General features: G+C 38.6%; 1 pseudogene; it reads left to right on the top strand.

Annotated features, from left to right (window-relative positions):
• Nucleotides 1–3,283: 3,283 nt before the first annotated feature.
• On the top strand, nucleotides 3,284–6,129 carry LOC105168566 (UDP-glycosyltransferase 90A1 pseudogene; annotated as a pseudogene).
• The last annotated feature ends 10,152 nt before the right edge of the window (nucleotides 6,130–16,281 follow it).

Here is a 16,281-nt window from a genome sequence, read left to right as displayed (position 1 = left end):
GGAGAACAGGCAGGGAGCACCCGAGAGGAGGAGAGGGTGTTTGATCTGCGATGGTCCGCATATGTATCGGGATTGCCCGAAGAGACAGGTGTTGAATGCATTGGCAACGACCTTTACCGACAAGGTGTCATCCTCGAAGGGTGTGGAGCCACAAGCAGAGGCAGGTGGCGAGAATGACACGAAGGAGTATGAGGACAACTTGGGGGCCGTAAACCAATGGTGCAACACATTCTTTACGGTGGCGGCAAAGAGAGTTGCGCCACCCCTTGCGAAAAGGACCATCCCGGCTCTTACTGTGGAACAGCCGAAAAAGAAAGAAGAAGTTCAGCCCCAGATTCCTAGGAAGAAAGGGTTGATGTTCGTGGATGTGAAGATTCATGGCAAGCCGATTCGAGCCATGATCGACACTGGAGCCTCTCACAACTACCTTGCGAGCGCCGAAGTGGCGAGACTCGGGCTCGCGCTGGAGAAAGGAGTTGGGCGTGTAAAGGCAATCAACTCGACTGCACAACCCATTGCCGGTGTAGCCAAGTCTGTGTTGATTAAGGTTGGTGCTTATGCGGGCAAGACCAATCTTTCTGTTGTGGCAATGGACGACTTCAAGCTTATCCTTGGGCTTGAATTTCTACGGGATACACGCACTGCTGCCTTACCTCATGTCGATTCGCTGATGATGTTGGGAGCGAAGCCGTGTGTCATCCCTACCTTGGCCGGACGTACAGGAGAGAAAAACTTGTCGGCCATGTAGTTTGAGAAGGGGCACAAGCAGGATGAGATCTCCTACTTGGGTACCCTTTGTTTTGAAGAGATGGAAGAGGTGTCAGGGCCCACCCCGGGCGGTAGTAAGGAACTGTTGGGGGAGTCTGAAGACGTGATGCCAGACGAGCTGCCTCGAAAACTACCACCGAAGAGGGCAGTGGATCACGAGATCGAGTTGGTGCCTGGCACGAGACCGCCCGTTAGGGCACCGGACAGAATACCGCAACCTAAGCTTGTGGAGCTTAGGAAGCGGTCAGCTGATGCCTTGAGCCGCAGGGCGGACTTGGCGAACTTGGAGTCGATAGCAGCGCTCTCTTCTAGCGCGGCTGCTATCTCTACGAAGGATCAGGTGCGGGAGTTACTATCGAGAGATCCCGCGACGCGACGCCTGATTCGGCTTGTCGAGCAGGGCAAGGCTCGACACTTTTAGATCGAGGATGGATTGCTGATGACCAAGGGAAACCGCGTATACGTTCCAAGAGGCGGGGACCTACGGAAATCACTTCTTTCTGAATGCCACGACACACTTTGGGCGGGACACCAAGGACAGGAGCGCACGTTTGCTTCGGTGCGGAGGGCCTATCATTGGCCACAGATGCGGGACGATGTCGAGACGCATGTCCGCACATGTTTGATTTGTCAGCAGGACAAGGCAGACCATCAGAAGAAGGTCGGTCTGCTGCAACCACTTCCCGTCCCAAAGCGTCCATGGGAGAGCGTCTCCATGGATTACATCTTTGGATTGCCTAAGGTCGAGAACTTAGGCTCTATCATCGTCGTGGTAGATCGTTTATCAAAATATGCTACATTTATCGCAGCACCCAAACACGTTACAGCAGAAGGGACAGCTTATCTCTTTTGCAAGCACATCGTCAAGCATTGGGGACTGCCAAAAGATATTGTCAGTGATCGTGACTCCCGATTCATTGGCGTCTTCCGGACCGAGTTGTTCAAACTTCTCGGGTCCACACCTTCCATGAGCTCGAGCTATCATCCATAGTCCGATGGTCAGACAGAACGCTTTAATTCTACGTTGCAGGACTACCTTCGGCACTTTGTGCGAGGTACGCAGAAGGATTGGGAGCTCTTGGGTGTCGCTCAGCTATATTTCAATGTTCAAAAGAGCTCTTCCACCACCAACAAGAGCGCTTTTGAAATCGTTACTGGGCAGCAACCGCTCCTTCCTCACACTCTTGATATTCCCCAAAGTGTGAGATCCCCTCTTACTCGAAGTTTCTCCCAGGAGTGGAAGAAGAATGTTGATATCGTTAGAAGTTGCCCGGAGACAGCTCAGAAGCGGATGAAGAAGTATGCAGATGAGAATCGCCGCTTCATTGAGTTCAATGCGGGAGACCTGGTGCTGGTGAAGGTCCCGAATCAGAAATTGTCAAAGTCATCAAGGTGGAGAGATCCTCGGTTGATGCAGAAATATGTTGGTCCTTTGCCTGTCCTTAGGCGTATTGGGACGGTGGCGTACAAGGTGGAGTTGCCGCCGTGGTGGAAGATCCACAACGTTTTCCATGTCAGCCAATTGAAGATGTATTCAGCAGACAAGGAAGATGATACCCGCAATCAACCCAGCCGCCCACAACTCGAATTGAAGAAGACGAAGGAGAAGGTGGCTGAAGCAATCCTAGATCACCGAGTGACGAGTACCGCGAAGAAAGACCACACAGAGTACTTGGTGAAATGGAGGGGATGCAGCAGCGAGGAGAACACTTGGCAGCGAGTGACAAACCTAAAGGCGTTTCTACCTCTTGTCGAAGCGTACCATGCTTCCGTAGCGCCAGGGACGTTGCTATCTCAGGTGGGGGAGAATGTCACGGGCTGCCCATTCACTAGGCCCCGTGACGCGCACTTCGGCCACTCAACCGTTCTACATGGCCGACCACTCAGCCTTCATCGATAGACGCTGGACAACCAACTAGTCTTAGAGTCCTAGGTGTAGGTCTTTTATTGCCTTGTTACTGCTTTGTTATTTGCTTTCTGTTGTTTAGATTCCTCAAGGGGACGTTACGCCTCTTGAGTTGCAAATTTCAGCTTTCCTAGTGTCTAATATAGACGATAGGATTTATTTTTTTAAGCCTATTATAGGGGGGAATGAGTTCAAGAAGCTTGGTTTAGTGACGTGTTGGAGTCCCCCTCAAGGCGAACCCCTTGCTCTAGCATCGTTGATCATTGTATACGCATTTTCAGTTCAATGCAATTTGGTTTTCTGAATCCGCGTGCGCAATTTACTGTTTTGTGATTTGTTCCTCCCGACTCTGATATATTCGGCGTGCTGCATTAGTGCCGAGCGGAGGTATTGGCGGACGTAGTCAGCGGACCACTAGCCACACGACGCGCTGTGTGATAGGCGCCTCGTGAGACGCAGGCAGGGAGCAGGGTTTAACTGAAGGTCGGCCAATTTTTGCAGAGCCAGGAGCACAAGAATATGTTAGATCAAGCTCGCTTGAATGGTGCTCGCAACTTTATGAAGTCTAGGACTTTTCGAGAGGCTGTAGAGAACTAGGCATCAGACTTTATGGCTGAGGGGTTCGAGAAGTGCCAGGGCCAAATCCTGAAGCTCGAAGGGTTCGTGGAAGATTTTGATCTCGACCAGCTGGACGTATCCTTAGACAAAAATCTCGAACCATACCCTCCTGGCCCAGCCCCTGTTGATGATTTTTCCAGAATTTCTTCCTTTGATGGACGAACTACCACCCTCATTTCCCATCTCATAGATGTATAGGGATGAATGAATAATTTTTGTAAACACCTCTTGTTTTTGTATTCCGAACTGACAGTGTTGATTCAAGGATGAATTCCCTTTTTGTAAGCTAATGATTATCAGTACTAAATATTTTGTTCATTCGATCCTCGAGCAGTTTGTATTCTTGTATATCTACGAAGATTTCTGCTAAATTTAAAAACTTGCGTCTTCCTTCAGGTCATTCCACAGACTTATTACAAAAATCCTACATTCTGATAGCGTATATATCTTTTAAATTATAAAACCTACAGTCCCCTTCAGACCGCTGTCTTTTTTAGATCATTTATGAGCCTTTTTCAGATTAGAAATCCTGCGTCTTTTTCTGATCGCTTATGAACCTTTTTCAGGTTGGAAATCCTGCGTCTTTTTCCAGATCGCTTATGAACCTTTTTCAGGTTAGAAATCCTGCGCATCTTTTTCAGATCACTTATGAACCTTTCTCAGGTTAGAAATCCTGCGCATCTCTTTCAGATTGCTTATGAACCTTTCTCAGGTTAGAAATCCTGTGCATCTTTTTTAGATCGCTTATGAACCTTTTTCAGGTTAGAAATCCTGCGTATCTTTTTCAGGTCGCTTATGAACCTTTTACTTCTAAGGTTAACTTTGAAAGAACACAACAAAACTTGTAGATGCAAAATGACCTTTTTCAGGTCGTCTTTTTCAGACTATTGAAATGTCTTTTTCAGACAATTACAAGCCTTTTTCAGGCAAGGCCTTGCTAGGTAGCTTACATACATCTAAGCATAAAATTTCTTCAAATTATGCACATTCCAAGGTCGCGGCAGATTCTTCCCTTCTAAGTCTTGTAAGATGTATGTCCCTTTCCGTCGGATTTCCACTACCTTGTATGGGCCTTCCCATGTTGGATCGAGCTTTCCAACATGCTTCGACACTTCAACTTTCTTCAATACTAGGTCGCCGACTTGAAAACTCCTCAGTCGCACTCTTCGATTATAATTTCTGGTCATCATACTTTTGTACCTCAAGATCTTTGCGTACGCGCGATCTCTACCTTCTTCAATCACTGTAAGGTCAAATGACCGTTCCTGAGAATTTCCTTCTGCTTCATATTGGGTGACTCGAGCTGTCTCTTCCCCGATTTCCGCAAGTATGACAGCTTCACTGCCATATACCAAACAAAAGGGGGTCTCACCCGTGGCAGTTCGTGGGGTCGTTCGATATGCCCAGAGTACTCCAGGTAGCTCTTCGACCCATGCCCCTTTCGCTCCTTCCAACCGCGTCTTCAAATATTGCAATAGGGTTCGATTCGTGACCTTGGCCTGCCCGTTCGCTTGTGGATTCCCGACCGCCGTAAAATTCTGTTGGATTTTCAGTTCTTTACACCACGCCACGATCTTCTTTTCTTGGAACTGGGTTCCGTTATCCGATACCAGAACGCGCGAAATCCCGAACCTGCAAATAATATTTTTTTAAATGAAATTGATTACCTCTTTTTCAGAGATTTTTGCCAAAGCTTCCGCCTCGACCCACTTGGAAAAGTACTCGACCGCAACAATCAAGAATTTTTTTTGAGCCACTATTTGAGGAAATGGACCAACGATATCGATCCCCTGTTGATCAAAAGGGCATGCGACCTTCAAAGGCTCCAGAGGGGTCGCTGGGAATGCAATAGTGTCCGAGGGCCGCTTTGTTGCAGGGGAAGAAGGGATCAAACTTGCTGATTTCCCTTAGATTAAGCTCAAACGAGAGGATTTCGATCCCATTTTTATAGATCCTGAGAGGGTGAAGGGTACTAAAGCTTACGAGATTACAATCGAGCAATTCAGGGCAAACTCGAAAAGCCACGGCATGGTCTTCAACACATTCTACGAGCTCGAATCATTCTTTAATGACTTCTGGAATTCCAAGATCGGTCCTCGAGCATGGTGCCTCGGACCCTTGTCCATGGCAGAGCCACAGAAAATCAAGACGGCAAATTATCAAACACCTTGGTGGATTTCCTGGTTAGACCAGATGCGAGAAGCAGGGAAGCCAGTTCTGTACGTGGCGTTCGGGACTCAAGTGGAGATATCGCAGGCCCAGTTCCGGGAGATCCAGATTGGGTTGGAGAAATCAAGGGTGAACTTCTTGTGGCTCGTGAGGAAGAATGAGCTTGACGAAGGGTTTGAAGAGAGAGTGAAAAGTAGGGGTACAGTGGTGAAAGAATGGGTTGATCAGAGAGAAATACTGGAGCACGAGACTATCCGAGGGTTCCTCTGCCATTGCGGTTGGAGCTCTGTTATGGAGAGCATATGCGGGAAGGTTCCGATACTGGCGTGGCCGATGACGTGGGACCAGCCGCTCAACGCCAGGATGGTGGTGGACGTGGCGGGGGTGGGGCTGAGGGTTAAGGGCTGCAATGGGTTCGTGGAGTCGAAGGCGCTGGCGAAGGCGGCAAAGGAGTTGATGGAAGGTAGCGCCGGTAAGGAGGTGAGGAAGAAAGCGGAGGAGGTCGGCGACGCTGCAGTGAAAGCGGTGGAAGAAGGCGGGTCACCGTGGAAGGCGTTGGATCAGCTCATCAATGAGCTGAATTCGTTCTGATAAACGCCTTTTTGGATAAAATGTTCATTGTTATTATATCACATTAAATATGGAGTTCATCTTGTAAATATTCTTATCCTCATGTGTATGATCTAACTCTCGTGCCTAATATATTTGTTCTATAATTGCAATATAATTTTATAATAATTATATCATATTTATTATGTGATTATTAAATTTGATCATATCTAATTTAAAAAAATTAAATTTATTTATAACATGACCTCATTTATCAAATTGAACTTTTTATTCTGAATTAATTATTTTTTTTATTCTTTGTAATATATATAGATTATATAATTTATGTTATTTAAAAAGAATTATAATATATATATTTAGTATATAATTAATTCACATTCCACTAAACCGAATTCAAGCTAAAATTTGTCTATGGAAAAGAAAAGCTAGACGGCAATTTTTATTCATACCTTCATGTGTGTGTATATATATAAATGTTACAGCATGCAAGAGTACGTGCAATATGATTTTGTGATATGAATATATATATATATATGGACATTAATATTTAAGTGCTCATGTATTATACGAGTATTTTATTATTTTTGTGGAGATAATTTGTGACAATTAGGTAATTTGGTATCCCCAATTCTTTTAAATTGATGTAGTAAACTTTGAAAATAATGTAAATTAATTATTTTAAACTTATGTAGTAGGCCTTATATCAATGTAACTATATATTTTTGGAGAAAATTTATTTCTCAGACCAATTTTTGGGGAGGCCATGTATTATATTTCTCGGGGATATGTTCGTCATTTACCACCATAGGGCCTAATTGTTTCAATATAATACACCAAATGTTAATATAGCCCATGCAGGCTGATTTTGTTTTGATTTATTCATATTGCATATTACATAAATGTGATATTTATATGAACATAAAGTTATTTTATACATGATTAATAAATAATTTATTATGATATTTATTTTAAAATAAAAAAAGATTATTAGCCGAGTAGCAAAATTTATAATCTCCCACACTTACCAACTCAAGTACAGGACTATATAAACTACCTCTTGATGAAAACAAAGAAGGGAAGAGTTCAAATTCTAAACCTAATACCTAAACTCACACTTCTAATTCTTATTTAGTTGAATATGAGAGTTTGTTTGGTTTAAGTGAAACGAAAAGAAAAGTGAGAATGGAAGGAAAAGAATAATAGTTTTTCTTTAAGTTATTTGGTATAATTGAAATGAGAATAAATTTCAAATACTTTCGTTGTTTTGTATAAGAAATACAGATAGAAAAGAAAAGATTAACTCTTATAATTTTACTAAATTACCCTTCTCTTCACTTTGTATGATAAAATAAATAAATTAATATTATACTAATATAATTTTAGTATATCAAAAATTTTAAGATCTTATTAATAAAAATATTTATCAAATAAGAATAAGAATATTTAAATATTCATCAAAATGAGTATTGTTAATTTATTCTAAACTATTTAGTTTAAATAAATAAAAATTACTAACAAGATTGTTTACCTTTTTGTTGACTTCGATGCAATAGTTTTTCAGTGATTCTATTATTTTTTCTTTGATAATTATGTATGGTATTTGGAGATAAATTATATATAAGTAATAGAGTAAATAAAAATACAACTGTACTTTTTTGTCTTTTTAGTCTTACTTCCACTTTTCCGCCCAATTTTGACGGAAACAAAATTGGGCTCAGAAAGAGTTTCATATACACCGGATTTTATTTCACGTCCATCTCTTCCTCCTAAAAATACAAGATTATCTCTTATACGTTCATTTTTACTTCCACCTCTTTTAATTCTCTATTTTTCACCCAAACCAAATACACTCTCAGATTCATTACGTAAAATAGTTTACTATTATAACTTTCCATACACTAGATTAAAAAATATTAATGGTTACAGTTTTATTGGTTATGAACTAAAGTTATGGTAAATACTTATTATTAACCATTATTAAATAGAAGTCGATATAAAAACTTATATTATCCACCATAGAAACTATTTTTGCCATGAATATGAACCATAGCAAATGTCTTTGTTATGACTATTAACCATGACAAATATTTTCGCACACTCGCAAAAATTACAGTCAATAATTGTTACGTGACTGTGATCGAAAATTATTTATTATGATTATATATTTTTAATCATAACAATTAAATATAGTGAAATATTATATTTTTTTGAATATGATAGGAAAAATCAATGCCCAATATAGTGAACAGCTGCCTCAAGCCATATCAATTGATGAATGAACGAAGTGAAACAAGTCTTTCCACGAAAAGCAAAAGAAATGAGATCCCACTGAACTGTTTGGCCCTTTTGGTGGCAATTTGATTAAAAAAGATGTGCAAAGACGACTACTGACTTGGAGAGGTTTGTGACATTGGCAAATCAAATCAAGTCACGCTCTTATTTAATTACCAACCTTAGAGAATTAAGTCTGATTTAAGATTTTATAGTTTAAGATTTTATGAAAATTGTCATTGCCAGTAACAACTAATGACAAAAATTGTGAGTAAAATTACCACTTAAAAGCAATAAGCAACACATGTTTAGTGAAAAGCTAGCGGCAATAATTATTTATTATTATTATATTTGTGTTGCCACTAAATTATTACTTTAAATATGTTACTAATTATTTTTTACAGTGATTATTTATACATAATTTTTTATAACCAATAATTATATTTTAATAATATCGAAAGTATTATAACTCTTGATATATATATATATATATACTATAAATAACAAATTTAAAATCATCAGTTATATTTTATCATTAATATTACATTTTTTCGCCATGTGAACCTGCCCTCCAGCATGGCACTCAAACAAGTACCAAAACCAATCAAATCATTAGAAACTGTAAATATATATAAGATACCAACAAGGCTAAGTATTCAATCCAAATAATAGACCTTTTGTCCCATTTGAACTATAGAGACTACGTACTATGTTTGCTCACTTGTCAACCCTAAACACGTACATTAAATAATAGACCTTCTGTCTCATTTGAACTATAGAGCCTACGTACTATGTTTGCTCACTTGTCAACCCTAAACACTTGTACGTGGACAGACTTCCTCCTTGGAAAGTTCAAGGAAAGCTCTTTGTAGTCAATGTATATCTTCAACACTTTATCTCTCTATAAATATATAAAGGATTCAACCTACTGTGTGCTCTTTACATCTTCCAAACAATACTGATGATCAATTCCTGTTAACATCTTTTTCTCCTCCACGCCTTCAGTTGTTAGTAGTGGCAAGCAACGCATATACGCGATTCCATGTACAGTTCAATGCTGCTCCATTCACTGCAACACTTGAAGTTCTTTTGGCCTTTCCCATGTACTCTTTTCCGGATACATACCCAGCTGCTTTCACCACGGTGTCTGATCTTGTCGACCTCTTCCACCACCGGTGCACCGATGTTTTTCATCAGGGCTTATCCTTCGTCATTCCTGTACTATTGGCCTTCCTGCAGCTGAAGTATCAGGGGAATCAAGAAACTCCGTTTGCAACTCACCCCAAGACGAGGGGAGTTGCGTTTTCCGCTTGTGTTTTGTACTACTTAGCCTACAGAGCCCAGTTCCAGCCTTGCGCACATCGTTTTTCGCCTGCCTGTGTTGGTGTTCTTCGGCGTTGCATGACCTGTCGGTTGCATCCGTTGCGTCGGTTTTCTTTGCTGACTCCGTTAGGCCATTTCTGTATGTGTTATTTCTTTTGCGGCCAGCAGGTGAGCTCCTGTATTGGCCGTACCTCAAGTTGTTTGTGGAAGGAAGTGACAAATATGAGGTTGACATACGGCACATTCGACGGTTCTTGAACAATTTATCTAGGATTACCGCAAGAGCCTCTCCGGATAGGAAATACATACTTCCAAGGTGAACTTAAAACAAATAATCATTGTATGGAATAAATTATAGGTAGGGGTGGTGCAGGTAGGGTTTTCTAGTGAGGTACTGAATTTTATCAAGTGATCTAAGCGGCCAGGAGGCTAGTATGCGTTCTGGAGGTCGTGAGAGGGCTGATTCAGTCAGCTTAGTGTCTTTTGAGTGGGGATGCACATGGACTTGGATGACAACCTGCTACAAGTATTTAGATAGGGATCTTGTACGACGTATCAAGAATATTTGATGTATATATACTTAAAATTAAGAACATGGGCTGGGTTCAGGATGGATGTCCTCTCTTTTGAGAATGAGGTCTCTGACTTGGAACTCTCTAATTTTCAGTTTGCGATTATATATATGCTCCAACAATGTTGATTGTATCGCTCCATGTGAGCTCATTGCCTATCTTCTTCAACTAGGAATCAGGTTTCTTCAAACTTCTCTATTCCCACCTCAGTCGGAATCACGGATAGGTCAAGTTGCAAGGGTTGTCCGCAGTTGATGTCGATACCCCCAGAGCATGCTTAGGAGCTCATCTGCCCATTTTCCGCCAACCTTCTCTACCTTTGCTTTCAGACATTGGAAGGATGATTAGCAATCATATACATCATATATCAACTGGGTAAAATAGCCTCCTTTTTAGTTATAATTATTACGAATTCATCCTTAAACCTATATTATAGTTAGCACAACATATAAAAATCCTACCTCAAAGCCAAAATACGCAACTTACATAATTTTTTAACATCAACAACATTCCTTAGTTTGACTAACATAGTGGATTGGTAAGGGGTACAAACTAACAAGGGGAGATTATGTAATTTTGACAGTAAGAATGGAAATTTGTATATTCTAATGCTACTAGGGGAAGCAGGTGTAATTAACCATAATATATTGGGTAAATTACAATATTTTTTTTCTGAAATTTGACATAATTACGAATATCCATCATTATTTTACGGATTGGGCTAATTGTTAGAAGACCCTTAAGTTAGGGGGTTTGTAATTTTTTAATTCGTAATTATGTCAAATCTCATGTAATGTCGTTGTAATTTACCCTAATATATTTTCAAAAGATTTTTATTTGTCAAATAAAAAACATCATTTTGTTTTCATATCTTATCATAATATTGATATGGCCAAAAATGACTGGCCCAATTCACAGCCTACATACTAGAGCCCAACACAAATTAAAGAATCCAACCAAGCGTGAGGCTGGAAAGCACCCCTAGAGCTCCCATTCAACTTCGGCCTAAGAGGACAGGGGCTTGGGGATGAAATTTGGTGACATGAAGAGGGTAGGATTCCCAATGTCACCGTGGACACTAGAAGGACACCCTCCTAGATAACAGCAAATTACTCGGACCAGAATGATATAGGTGCACACGTGGAGTATGACAAGGACTTGACGAGGCCTCGTATGTGGCCAACCTTTCCCAAGAAGTCGAGATATGGATGACTTCCTATCCTACCATGATCTCTCCCAACCAAGCAAGACTCCCTCAAGATCCTCTAACCAACCCCAACATTCTGAGGAAGCCTATCCTCATGAACCATCTCTTCGACTCCCTGGGGGGCAAGACTTCTCCCTTGTTGGAGAACTTCAACTCACTACAAGAAAATAGAAGATTAGTGATAACAAAAACCAAGTGACAATCTTAATATTGTCACTAATTATATATTTAACGACAGGATTATTTACTTTGTCACAATAAGAAATTTCATGATTTTAATAATAACTATTATTTTATAAAAATTATTATTAACATGAATAATGACAAAAAAAATATCCACAAAATTATTACTAAATACAATTAGTGACTCATATATAGTGACAATCTAATGGCAACAAATAATAGTTAGTCACTATTTATGTAGGTCACTAAGTTGTCACTATAGATTTGTCATTAATTTATTGACAACTTTATACACATTTTGTATCATTGATAATTATTTAGTGACAAGATCAAAATAATTATCACTTAATATATATTATTAACGATAACTTTAAAATTATCACTTATATTATATTTTCTTGTAGTAATTATAAAGGCAGGTTGCCGCCCCCCCCCCCACCCACCCACCCAGTCGAAGGTAACAATTGTTCTACTTTTCATAAGAACTCACTCATTCATCAACTCTTATTTCAATTTTCTTCACATCATAGCTTTTTTTTTTCTTCCCAACAAAAACCACCTAGAGGTGGGGAGAGCTTTTTGGAGTCCTCAGTCCTTCTATATTAAAACTGACAAAAATAATTACAGTGGGGAGAGCTACCTTTCTAGAATTTCTACAAAAGCCATGAACAAGAGTATTACTCCCTTACAAATAGAGCAACATTAAACAACAAAAGACAAGAACAGGTGTACTAGAAAAAATATGGCGAGTCAAAAGGGTTTTTGTTATCCTACCATATCGTGGATTGCACAACACCTGCAAATAAATCTATGCAAAAGAGCTAAGCCAAAATGTATCTAATGTTCCAAAAACATAAATAAATAAAAATTAGTATTAGTGTGGAGATCATGTTTGTATGGCTGACAGTCCTGGAACCTGTGAAAGGGGTTCATAAGACCTGCAAAAGACACAACAAAAAATCAGATAAGCGAGCACAACAAAAGTAACAAAATCAGAAGGTATCCAGACAAACATTGGCCACAATGTCAACCATATGAATGAGTAACCTCCAAGGAATCCATACAGATACAATCACATAAATATCACAGAAAAAGCTCAGATAGGACAACAAGCATCAGCAAAGAACCAATCAGTAATGAAGTACCCCTAATTTCATGAAAAATATTTTAATTGAAATTAGAGGTACTAGTACTTCTGATTCTAATAGCAGTCAAGGAGCAAGCGTCGAGTCTAATCAAACATCTAGGAATACCTGTGATATTATCAAGGGATAGAATGGTGAGATGTTGATTGAAACATGCTTAATTAGCAAAATAATCGACCACTTGGTTATCCTTTCTAAAAATATGTGATATCTTGAACTCAATTTGGAATAGAAGATTTCTAATTTGTTGCAACAGATTTTGAAGGTGCTATGGCCCTTGGGGGGAGACAACATGAGTTTGAGGGTGATGTTGGCATCTGTTTCCACCTAAATTTTCCTAATGTTGCTATCAATGCACAATTTAACACCTCTATAGATAGCTTTCAGTTCTGTTGCTGTGTTGGAGATGAGGCCAATATGCTCCTGAAATGCGAGGACAGTCTGACCTAGATGATTCTTGATGATACCACCTGCCCTTACAACGGCTGGATTTCCTTTTGTGGCCCCATCCTTGTTCAATTTGAACCATCCCCTATCTGGCTTAATCCACATAACAATTGAGATTTTGGATGATATCTTATGAGGGGGGAGTGAAATTTTAAAAATAGATGCAACAGATATGTTCCCTTTTCAGTGTGTAGCTCTCATAAGGTTAGTTTTACCAAGAAGATGAAGATAATTGAGGGTTTGTGAGATAATACGATTAGCTTCGAAAGAAGTCCCCTCAAATATGGCAGCATCCTTGCAAATCCAAGTGTTCCACATGATAAGCGGGAGAAGAATATCTCTGATGTGAAGCTAATTAGAAATATTGCTTCTCCAAACTTGAAGGGTCATGAAAAAATTGTCTATAACAGGAATATTGAGTTGAAATTTGGAGGCAAAGAAGCTCCAGACTTCAAGGAAAATCTTGTTATGAAGGAAAAAGTGAGGGATAGTCTCCTCGTCCATCAAATGCCAAACACATCTACAGGCGAGATAGATGCCCTTTTGTTTGAGTCTGCTGTCAACTGGTATCCAGTTATGGAGAACTTTCCCAATGAAGATAGAAATGGTAGGCCTAGCGAGGGGGGACCACAGATTTTTGAAAATGGGTAGTGAAGGTTTGTGATCATATGTTAACTTAATGTCTTGAATTAAATTAGTGAAACCATTAAGATTTTATTTAATATTTTTAGATAGGTCAAGCTTATATCTAAAAAACTTTTCTAGTTAAAAAGTTTACAAGAAAGAAAAGTTTCAGTATAAAGTTCTTCAAGTTTTTTCGATAATTCTTTAGCAGAATTTTATTTTCCTACTTTTCTTATTACAACATCAGACAAATTGAGAATAATAGAAGAGTAAGCATATTCATCATTTTTAAGTTTTTTATCATCAGAAACAGTATCAAATATTTTCCATCACTAGTTTTAAAAACTTTTTACTGAATTAAAATTCCTTTCATTTTTGTTGCCATATTGAAAAATCAAATTCACCGTCAAACGATTGCAAATTATAGCCAGCCATATTTATTCAGAAAATAATCACAAACACAGAATAATAAGCAAGCAGAAGAATTTATCAAATTAAAAAGAACTGTAGATAAAGAGGGTGCCTTAGCTATTCCTCAAGTTAAACACCCGCAGCCTCAAAGGCTCGGCTAGGTGAGGGAAATAGCAAGGGTTTGGTCTAGGTTTGAATAGAAGAAAATTTAACAAAAAATAAAAGCTGCTGAAAGGAACGAACTTACCAAGCGACAATAGCTCTGATACCACTATTGGGTATCAAACTTCAAGATCATGCCCATGTAAAGAACCTATCAAAACTATTACAGAAATAAAAAAATGGGTTTGAAACTCTTAAATTAAAAACCTTTACAGAATACTAATAAGTTACAGATCTGAACAAAAGATTACAGTAGTTAAAATATTACAAAAAATAAAAGAAGGCTCTGAAATCAAATCCAAAAGAGGGAACCCAAAAGCCCACTAAGGCCAGCAACCCAAGACAAAGGCTATAGCCAATAAGGCTATTAAGATCAGCCACTAAGCCAAGATAACAGAGGCAACAAAGGCACAAGATCAACTACAAAGGTTATAACACAAGACCACAAAGGGAAAAAAACCAGAAGGCAGGGAATGGAGAGGAAAAGAGGCGAGAGAGAGAACTGAGGGAATTAGGGCTTGACACAGAGAAATGAGGGGGCGGATTGATATACGATCAAACCAAGTAAAAACGGGTTGGGTGGATGGTTGGGCAAGGGAAGTGGATAACAGCATTTGGGTCAGGCAACCTTTAAAGGGATCAGCCTTCCAAGAGTGATGGACTGGGCCTCAGTGATTTGGGCCACCTAATTATTCTTACAAAGAATTTGTATGGAGGGTTGGGCGAGAAGAAGGGAATGATTCTTGCTAGAGGAGAGAGATGAGAGAAAAATCTAATTCTTCAAAAGTTAAATTATATCGAAGACAAAATTGTATAGTTATAAAATTAATACACAATTAATGTATATAAACCTCTTATTTCTGAGTGGAGCTCCCCAAGAGACTAACTCGGCCTCAATCTCCTCCACCATGAGGAGTTTCAACTCCTCTTTATCATGTTTTCTTCAAAATCAGCTAGGCTCTATTTAAATTGCCTCGAATTTATTTCAATTTAACCATTAAATTAATTAAAGCTCAATAAATTTTCAATGAATATTTTAAACTTCTCCTTATTATTTTAAAACCCGACAAAAACCCATTAGTTTAATTTAATCTAATTAAATAAACTAAAAAGCCCAATTGTATTAATTAAATCACTCAATTAAATAATTAAATCGAATCAAATTAAATTAATTTAATTGTGCTAGGCCAAAAGCAATTAAACCAAACTCAAGATTAATTTGTTCTCTTTTTTCATTTCGTCTCCTATTGTTTTTATTGATTAAAGGATTCGGTTGACTAGAAGTGATCCAAAGATGGAAGGGTGAATCAATTTATAATAATAAAAGGTGTCAAGCATTTAATTAATTACTGATCATTATAATATTAGAATTTATTATAATAAAAGGCGCGAGAGCGAGCTCTAAGATTCACAATCTATAGATTACTGATTTTCATGACTTCAGATTTCTGGATAATCAGTCATAACTTCAAAATTAATTAACATAATAATTTACCTTTGACAACCATCTGACTTTTTATTGTCTTTTTTTTTTAAATGATAAGTACATAATTACATCAAATCTCAATTTTCAAAGTTGCTTTTGTTTTTGAATAAGTATATGATTGGATCAATATCTCAATATTTAACCAAATACATCGATAAATGCATCAATACAACGAAAAATATAATGGAACCAATTCCAATAAACTCACAAAAAATAATACAAATATACATAATTAATAAGATGGGATTAGAACTCAAGGCCTCAAACTCAATCATGGAATCTCTACCTTAACCATTAGGCTAAGACAGTGCTCAGTGCAAGGTGAACTTATAGTACTCTTTAAAATACTAATAAGTGATTCCTAAATTTTTTAAAAAAATATTTTATTAACTCTAAAAATAAGAAGATATATAAACTTA

Source organism: Sesamum indicum, linkage group LG8, assembly GCF_026168435.1.
Source record: "Sesamum indicum cultivar Baizhima isolate 11 linkage group LG8, ASM2616843v1, whole genome shotgun sequence".
Taxonomy (NCBI): domain Eukaryota; kingdom Viridiplantae; phylum Streptophyta; class Magnoliopsida; order Lamiales; family Pedaliaceae; genus Sesamum; species Sesamum indicum.
The sequence above is the reverse complement of the archived record's forward strand: the minus strand, read 5'-3'. Positions and strand labels throughout refer to the sequence as shown.